General features: G+C 39.3%; 1 protein-coding gene across 1 annotated transcript in view; it reads right to left on the bottom strand.

The window, feature by feature from the left end:
• Positions 1-10,352, bottom strand: part of TENM1 (teneurin transmembrane protein 1) — a 556,664-nt gene that overhangs the window by 89,747 nt on the left and 456,565 nt on the right. The gene's annotated exons all lie outside the window — the stretch shown is intronic.

Below are 10,352 nucleotides of genomic sequence, written 5' to 3' on the forward strand. Positions count from 1 at the left end.
TCTCCATAGGCATGTACGCACTTGTGATTTTCCAAAGCTTTTCCTTCCATCAAGCTTCCACCAGTAAAAAATGATTACATCTTCCCCCCTTTAGTTGGACAATGTATTTTGCAAGCAAATACAAAGAAATTAGGACTGTGAATATTCAATCAATGTAGTTTGGCAGAATTTGAGTATAGTCAAACGGTTTTGAAAGCAAAATTATTATTACTAGCCTTGAAACAATTCCAGTTAATAACACTTGTTAGTTGTAAAACTTATTTACTTATCCTCATTTTCATCTTCATACTTATTTAAGTACTTAATCTGTGCCACGAACTGGCTTACCGCAGGGCGTGTCATTTCATCCTCTGCACAGTCTCCACTTTACTGATGAGAAAACAGTGGCTCAAACATGTTGGTAATAGGTTTGAACTCAGTTTTTTCTGCCTGACTCCAAAGTCTCTCGTTTTAAACTTCTCTAAACACTTCCTGAGTTTTCCGTTTCATGGGGCCCAAAGGAGAAAGACACACGGTATGATTCAAGGGTTATTGAGACACCTGTCCATCTGCCTTAAAAATACCTTTAGTACTGGGAGGCTTTTCTGGGAAGGCACAAACCTCAGAGACCCTAAGGAAAATATACTGCCAAATCTGACCATATAGAGTTACAAAACTTCTGTATGGTTAAAAAAGAAGAAATTACAAACTTGGAAAATATTTGCTATGCATATGAGGGACAAAGGATGCTTTTCTAATTGACAAAACATAAAGGTCAACAGCTCGGTAGAAAAACTGGCAGAGTGAATTCACTGAAGAAGAAATACAAATGGTCAGATATGAAATGACATTCAACTTCACTTACAATCAAAGAAACACAAATTAAAGCTACATACAGGAGAGGTGCCTGGGTGGCTCAGCCGGTTGAGCGTCTGACTTCGGCTCAGGTCATGATCTCACAGATCATGGGTTTGGGCCCCCGCATCGGGCTCTGTGCTGACAGCCAGCTCAGAGCCTGGAGCCGGTTTCGGATTCTGTATCTCCCTCTCTCTCTGACCCTCCCCTGCTCACGCTCTCTCTCTCAGAAATAAAACATTAAAAAATTTTTTAAAAAGCTACATACAGGGTACAAGATACTATTTCCTACTGATCAGATGGACATACATTAAAAGGTTTAATGAGAGGTGACTGGGTGGCTCAGTCAGTTGAGCATCTGACTCTTGATTTCGGCTCAGGTCATGATCTCGTGGTTCGTGAGTTTGAGCCCCATGTTGGGCTCGGTGGCTGTCAGCCTGTCAGCACAGAGCCCACTTTGTACCCTCAGTCTCCTTCTCTCTCTGCCCCTTCCTCTCTTAGGCTCTCTCTCAAAAATAAATTAAACAAACAAACAAAAAAAGGTTTAGTGATACTTAGAGCAGCTAAGGGTATGGCAAAATGGCCACATTCATATACTGTTGATGTAAATGTGTTCAGTCTTTTGGAAGGACAATTTGGTAATCTCTACTACTGCTAAAAATTAACCCTATGTATATATTTACAAAAGTGCGTCCATATATATGAACTTAGGTTGTTCAGCGCAGCACATTAGTGATAAAAGATTTTTTTTAAAAAGGCAACAACATATTCATCAAGAAGCATATGACTTAATCAATTATGGTATACCCATATGCTGTAATATTAGATAGCTCTTAAAAACAAAGAGGTGGATATGTACATACGTCAAGACATTTTATTAAATGAAAGAAGCAGGGTAGAGAATCATCTATGTGGTCCAATTCCTTTCATGTAAGGGAAAAAATAGAAAGGTCTCAAAGGAATCACAAACTGTTAACACTGGTTACCTTTAAAAGGAAGAACTGAGTTGTGTGCATTTATGGTGAAGAAGCCTGGCATTTGCTTTTTGTACCTTTGTATACAGTTCAAACTTTCAAACCATAGACATATATTACTTTTATATTTTTTATGTTTCAATATCAACAGAACTTAGCTAGGTGGTAAGATTACAGAGCTAGATGGTAAGATTACAGGCCATTTTAATTTGTATTCTTTATACATCTTTTTATTCTTCTTAATGTTTATTTTTGAGAGAGAGAGAGAGAAAGAGAGAGAGAGAGAGAATGAGCAGGGGAGGGGAGGGGCGAGGAGAGGGAGAGAGAGAGAGAGAGAGGATCCCAAGCTGGTCCCTCACTGTCAGTGCAGAGCCTGATGCGGGCTCGACCCATATACCATGAGATCATGACCTGAGACAAAATCAAGAATTGGACGCTTAACTGATTGAGCTTACAGGTGCCCTTATATTTCTTTTACTTAAAAAATAATAAATGTAATTAAAATATCTTTTCCTNTCCTTGACTTACAGTATTAACCCTTCCACGAGTCTCCGGTATTGTGCTCAGATCGGAGTACCCCAGTGTCAACCATCAGTACTACAACACCCCTGCTGGAGAGCTGTCGTCTATGAAAGCAAAGAAACCCGAGTCCTCAGAGATTGGCCATAGGACAGGACAATGTGCATGTGTGCGCGTGTGTGCACATGCATGCATATGTATGTATTTTAAAATAACATGTTTTGTCTTTTGTTGAATTATAAAAATAATACATGTTTAGAAAACTAAGGAAAAAAAATAAAATCACTTAACATTCCTTATGCAGCAATTCTCACCGCTAACATTTAGATAAACTTCCTTTTGCACTTTTTCTCTGTATGTACACAGTACCCCGGTACCCTAACAGAAGTAGCAGCACACAGTTTATACAGATTGCATTCTGAACTTTCCACTGAATACCACTTTGTGAGTATTTTCTTTATACCTGCAAGGGTGTGCCAAGGTTTGAGGACAGTGGGAGTGGTCTGTCCCAGGTCCCGACAGTAAGGGGAGTGAATTTTCAGTAGAAATGGTAAAAACAATAATGAAACTGATGAGTAGCAGGTCTGTATTTACTGTCACCATCCATAGGAAATTCAAAACAATGTCATGGATGAAATAAATATTCCTCTTACTGTCCCATCCCCCTTTCGTTTACCACTGTGGGCTGCCCGGTTCTGAGTAGAGGGTGGGAAGTGAATAGGGTGCATTTCTATGCAGGGGAGACAGGTTGAGGGTTGGAGCAAGGGCTTCATGTCCCACTTTATCAGTGTGCTGCTTAGGCTCATCTGGCTTAGATAACTTTAGAGATAATCTGCTGGACTTAAAACAAAACAAACCCTAGCAGCTGTTTTTCTTATGTGCATATAACTTAAGTCATTAGTGTCTTCATAACACTGGTCTAAATGCCTTGTGTGGTGCCATCTATAATATTTGGGCTGAAGTGGCCAAAAAAATGCAATCAACTCATCAATTATAAAAGACAAATGGGCTTCCTGGCTCCATTTCCAGCTGTGTTTTAGCTCTTGATGATGTTAAAATCGTGGATATCCAAAGACATCTGGGGTTGCTGCATGTTGTTGTTTCACACTCTATACCTGCATCCAGTGTCGCTGGAGGATCACTGAAACTAAAAACGTCTTCTGATGACTCCTCTGTTGTGGAGTGAATGTTCTGGATTCTCTGGGAAGTCAACGCATTGCAGATTTCAGATTCCTTCGAGAATCAGCAAAGCATGCTAGGCTCAGAAGGAAAGGACCTCCTCTTTTCTTTGATTTGATAGTCAGCTCCATGCATTTGGTAAACTTGAAATTATTGGGCCATCTTGTATTGATGGTAGAGCAATACGGGGCCATGATCAAAGGTTTAGCTCTAATACAGTTTCATGTTTTAGAATCTTAAAAACAAACATCTTGCACTGAAAGAAATTTCCTAATTAAATTCTGAAGAATTTGTACATTAAAACATCTGACCCTGCTGGAGAAGACTGATAAAGCAAACGTACTACCTTCTGCTGAAGAGAAACTGTATTTAGAAGGAACTTGCTATTCTCATAAAACTTTTAATAGGAAGAAGTGAATCAAATTCCTTAATTACCATTTTATGGTTGGTAAAAGGGCAAATTACATGCCATCCATTTCTAAACTTCTAAATGTCTCTGGTGCTTTTAATTAAAGCTGCCATCTAGAAACTACTAAAGCAATTTTATGCAATTAGTTATTTATAGGTTACCATAATACACCACTCAAAATATGATTTAAGTGATTTGCAGTCTGTTAGTGTGTGATCTCTGTTTGGTGGGGTGGGGGTTCTTTTTATCAGCTGAGGTGATTCTTAAGTGGACAGAGAAGAAAGATGTCGCGCCGAGGAGCTGTGACACGGAAGCAAAGTTACCTGGGCCAGTGATCTAAATAAAAAGAGGAAGAATCATAATTCCGTGCTGTTTGTCTTGATATGTAGGGTTCTATGTTTCATTTTAGACACTACTAAAGAGGAGAAGTCTATCATTGCTATTTCTCCATCTCTCCCTGCTTTGTCACCATTCTGCTGGACACCTCGCATCACATTTCCCCATGCCGCCTAGACCAGCTCCCACCTTGGCTTGTCCCCCTTAAGTGATCTCATGTATTCAAACACATCCATCCTGTGCTCTATGCCCTTGAGGCCCCCATAAAGTGTTTGAATGAGGAATTAAGGTTTTGCGCTCCCAGGCAATACCCTGCACTAAACGCGGTAGTTCGTATCTGAAGAAAACCCTTATGGAGTGAATTTAATGGTGACACTGTAAGCTCCTACGGAAATTACGTTGGTTAGGTGGCCCTTCATGGGCTTCTCAAAATACAGCACGTACGGGAAGCAGCACTAGAATTACTGCACCTCAAGGTTGTGACGGATTAACTAGTCAAATCACATACAATACCTGAATCCCACCCTACCTTGACTCTTGCTTCTTAGAAATGATCAAGTCTCGGGCTGACCTACAAGGACATGGCACTTGCCTCTTTCCTAAGTAACTTATCCCATGTTTGGGGGACTATTATATGAAGTATTATTATTAGCAACACAACCGCAAGGCTGATCATAATGGCAGGTGGCATTTAAGGTGTACACACTACATGCTGGGCAGTGCACTTTACAATGCACTTCACATGTATTACCAAACACTGTTGTGTAGGCACTATTAACTAGTATTCTAACTTCACAGATGAGGAAGCCACAGCTCAGGGAATTTAGGTGACTTATTCAAGGTCACACACTTAAAGAGCGGTGAATCAGGGATTTGCTTTCAGTTCTGTTGGACTCCAGATCCTGGGCATTTTTTTCTTTTAGTATTCGGCCTCTAAAATATTATCTCTGTGTTTGCTAGAATCTTATGCATGCATGAAAATTAAAATAAATGCAGAAGACAAAGTCATTTAATAATGCATTTGTAGCTTTATAAAACTTAAATGAACTTATTACAGGTTTCTCGGTATTAGCCATTGATGTTTCCTGGACCAATTACCCAAGGCTAAGCGTATGTGCCTCCCTCTTGTCTGACTTCTCCACAGCAACAGCTGATGGCTTTAAGATTCTGACAGAATAGGCAGGAAGGTTCTCAAGTTCCAGCTGCTGACATAATATAAGGTCAAATCTTTTGACCGTCATAAGCAGATGCATTAGAACAACTACCAGGAACACATTAAGCTCTCATTCTGATTGCATATAGACACTAAGTCCTCTGGTACAGATACCATAAACTCAGAGATCAAAGACATAGTTAGGCAAGAAATCTCCAGAAGTGGACATAGCATGAGCAATAAGGAACAAATATTTTGCCTGAATTTTAAGGCTTTGTCAAACACATTTTTCTTAAGGCACCTCTGATTCTAAGACAAGGACATGGGAAGAAAGCCCTCATGGAAAATGCCTTGAAGCTGACCTGGGAATTTGGCCAGGGGTGAGAGAATGCTGATCCTACCCAGAAAGACTTCTTAGCTAATCGGCTCTTCTAAATCTCTCTCATGTACCTTAAGGCCTTACTTTACTTCCTCATTTTTAGTAGAATAGATCAATTCTCAGAGAACACTGAGGCTATCAGAATGGAGTACGATCAACTTTCTAGCTCCTTCTACCTACAGACTTATCTTCATCACCGTTACCTACCATTATTTTAGAATGGTCTCTCCAATCTCCCCTCCCTTTCAAGGCCTAGTCCCTCCCAGCTTCTCCAGACCTGGTTTCATCATTTATTTTCTATCTTCTTTATCTTTCCATTTACCTATAACCATTGCCATGTCTCCTATAGATAAAGCCTCCTCTGAGTGCTCTGTCCTCTCACTTCTTATCACCATACCTCTCACATCTGAATTTCTCGGAAGAGTGATCTTCACTAGAGGTATTTCCTTTCTCTCCTCTTGTTGGCTCATTAAAGTACTGTGATTTGGCTTCCATCCCTATGGCTACTCAAACCACTAATAGCAGGGTCACCAACAAACTCCTCATTGCCTAATCCAATGGCTACAAATGTGTAACATTTCATACTGTTTTCTACACCTTCTTAAAACAAAGGATTCCTTTGTCTTCCTGGATACCAAGCTCTCTGTTCACGTCTTTTTCTTTTGAAGGTTTCTTTTGTCTCCATTAGATTCCCCTCCATCGTGTGCCTATAAATGTCAGTATGTTCTATGATTTCTTTGCCCCAGACTTACTCTAGTGAATATACAGCCTTGTCATCAAAACAATTTATCAACAATGCATGTGTTGGATGATTACGTCACTCTCTCACTTCAAATCCTTTGCCTATAGGATAAAGTCAGAACTTCCTATTCCTGTTCCTGCTCTTCCTATTACCTGTGGATATTTTTACTTCAACAATACTGATTTATTTGTAGGTTCCCACATATACCATTTATTTTCCTCATGTTGTGGCTTGCCTGCCTGGAATTTTGGTGAGGGCTGGCCTTAGTGTCAATCCAAATGGTTATGCCACCGTGATGGATCAGATACTAAAGGAATTTAGGAAAAATCTTACTGCTCTCCATTGCATAGGAGAACCAAAGGAACATTCTCATACGTGTTTGTGCACTATATTCTCTCCCTCATAGACACTGGTGACATCAGCAAGATGTCACCACTTAGAGTTCTAGCATCTTTCCATTAACCTCAAATTTAGAATATCATGTAGATGCTGGAGGAATCAGTAGAGCTTCAGGATGTACCTGAGATATATCTGTGTAGGGACAAAACCAGATAGTTTTTGTCTAGACTTTCTCATCCTGAGATTTCTTAATTGTTAATAAAGTTAAAGTGACTCCTGTATGATTAGTGTCATGAATACCCTAAAAGCACTTCTGGCAGCTGTCAAGATTTACGGATCATTTCCCTCCTAGGGAATGGTTCAGGAGCTTTTCACACTCATCTGGATACTGCCTAAGCCCCACTGAGTTCTGAGGTCAGTTTGCTTAAAGATGCACATGGAAACAGAGACAGAATCCATGGCGAGGTCCAAGAGAACCAAATTAAGTCATTGATTAATTTCATCTTGTCCCGTCACTCCTTCACCCTCTGTAACTACTTAAAAAAATAATTGTATTCAGCTTGTCACAAATTTTATTTTATATTCCCACCTAGTACCATTTCACATTCTACTTAAGTGCTTGGTCATCTATTACATGACTCATTAGTTTGAGTTCTCTGTAGAATTAAAGAAAGTTGCAGTAAAAATAATAAATGGAACCTAAGTTTCAACTACATCATCCATGCATGTTTTAAAAGCATCCTTCAAAGTCAATTCAAACTCATACACAATGCCAGGGATTAGCACACCATCAGCCTCTTTGCTAAACTTTTTCCTTGCCCCATTACATTGAAGTATTGATGAGTAAAATGGCAAATGTTTCTCTTTATTGGGATTCAACTCAAAGTGCGTAAAACTGGATCAGATAAAGACTTATTCCCAGGAGAAGTACCCAGGGGCTATCTTATATGAAATTCTGTTCAGGGAGACTTTCATTTTTCCTTTAAATTTGTAGTTACCAGTTGTAATCAAGAAATTTAATAAAGTCAAGGTTTCCTGCCTCCATCCCTTAAGAACAAGTTGGTGAAGTTCTTAACTGCAGAATCTTCCAAAGAGATGTAACAAGGTTTCCTGAAGATTTACTTGAATAATTACTTTTAAAGGGTATGTAAATGCTGTGTAGTGCACTATGAGTACACCACTAGGTCAGAAAAAAAAAAAATCAGAGAAATAGGTTTAAGAGGAACAGGAACTAGAATAAATGTCATTTATCTTGCAAATAAAAATATTTCATTCCTTTTGACTATGTGTCATTAGATTAAGAAGCATCTTCCAATATTTCCTACCTCCTAGGGAAGCCAAAAGAGATCATGAATTTCAGCTGAAAGACAGGCAGTGAGGTATAGTGGAGGCATCACAGGCCTCTTTTTTTCCATCCTAGTGCTGAATTCCAGTGTTATCTGTAAACTGTGTGAACCTGGGTAAATTTCTTAACCTATCCGAGTCTCAGCTTCCTTATCTATAAAACTGGGGGTAATGTGATTTACCCTGTACATCATTGTGGACATTAACGATTGTAAAATATATGGCACAATATAAGTTAACAGCTATAGTTATTTTAATACATTAGAGCTGGGAGGGAGATCATCCTACAACCTCAAGTTTACAATTGAGGCATCTCAGTATCCAGTGTTCAAATGACTAGTCCAGTGTAACAGAACTAGTCAATGGCACCATTACATCTATTTTAGTGTTCATGGGTATGAAACCACAGCGAGGTCCTGTGACTTACACAGGGTCATCTGGAGAAACACTGGCATTACATGGATTGAACAAGAAAGTGTAGATTCCCTAACCTGGCATTCGTTACAATTTGCTGCCATTTTTTGGGGGAAAAAAAACATTCCCGTGGCTTGTGACCTTTTACCTTTTGCTGACTGGTTTTTAATCCCATCTGATAATTTATTCCGACGTTAGGACGAATGATCTCAAAAGCAAATTTTATTTCATCCTATTTTTAGAACAGATTCAGAAAATAAATGAGCTGTCTTGCAGATTAACATTTATTTGACTTACCTTGCATAATTAAGGACATGTTGGAGAGCCTGCCTATAATTGCAATATGTTGCTTGTTAAAGTCTTAGAGCAAGCTCTCTTTCTTAACCTAGAAATTGTACTCCCTAGATGTACATTTCCATTTTCTACTGATCCACAGCTTTTCTTTATTAGCTTCTAGGTGGAGAGAAAAATCAAACTTCTCCTTAAAGAAATCCATTAAACATTTGCTGTCTTCTATGGGGGAAGGAAGAAGAAGCTGAGGTGCATGGTAGTTGTAAATCAAAAAACAAACAAATTGGTCTTTCTTAAGAGATAAAGAACCTGCAGGAGAACCTCAAAGACATCATTAGCAATTAGCAATACTCTCCCCTCAATTTGCACACTGTGTTTTAATGACTTCTTGCATGATTTTTCCTTCTTCTACAGAAGTCTATGAAATTGCCCTGCAGCATTCCATATAATGAGAATCTCACTTCTGAGTCACTGCCAAGGGCGAGTGCTGTCTGTATTCGGCAAGGAGATGGGTGCCCTGGCTAAGCATCTAAGTGTTCGGACTGGCAATGTCAAGAGCAACTGATGTCTGGACACCGGTTCTGCCATCTGAGTGATTCTGAAGATCTCTAACAGGGTCTTCAAATACTGTTTAACACGGTTGAAGAAGACATGGTGGATACTTAGTGTGAGCCACATAGTCCCCTCCTTTCAATATCCTTGTTCACTCTCTGGATCAGAGCAGATGTTGCCAACATCAGCTTCAGCATGTTAGGTGAAAGCTGTCTTGGATGGATTAGACATTTAGCTCTCTGAAGGCTGGGACAGATGTTCTTAGGGCCACTGCCCGCTTCGGGATGAATAAAGTGTACTGCATTATTATAAAGGCCACTCTTAGAAAGAAAGATGAGTAAATCAAGCCAAAGGAAAATGTACTACTAGCTATGACAAGAAGAAAAACTTAGTTTAATATTATCTTTAATAGATAGATAAATTTTGGCACCCTTATTACTGATGCTTTAAGAGTTCATGTAAATCCTGTTCATCAGGACTCTATTATTGCTGCTTTCCAAGCAAAGAAAAAAACCCGCAGTGATCCAATTATTTGTTCTATTTGAAAAAGCTGAGATATTCATCCTTTATGTGGCAGGTTGAATGTGGTAGGTGAGATGAGTGGTTTTCATTTGAGCGGCAACACAGGAGGATGTCAATTTCAGGCACAATACAAGCTTGATTCCTCCCTGTTTCTTATGCAGAAATCTTTATAATACCTGCATGAGTTTTAAATCAGTGTAAAAGGTGGGACCCAGCCTGATATATATTTCCTTGAAAGATGAGCTGATTATATGTTGCACCTGAGTTATGCATTCACTCATCAAGTATTTACTGTGGACCTACTATGTGTAAGGAATGAGGGCTGGCACAAGAAAGGAAGATACATTTTAAAAACACTTTACCAT

This window comes from Crocuta crocuta, unplaced genomic scaffold, assembly GCF_008692635.1.
Source record: "Crocuta crocuta isolate KB4526 unplaced genomic scaffold, BGI_CrCroc_1.0 scaffold482, whole genome shotgun sequence".
Classification (NCBI taxonomy): Eukaryota; Metazoa; Chordata; class Mammalia; order Carnivora; family Hyaenidae; genus Crocuta; species Crocuta crocuta.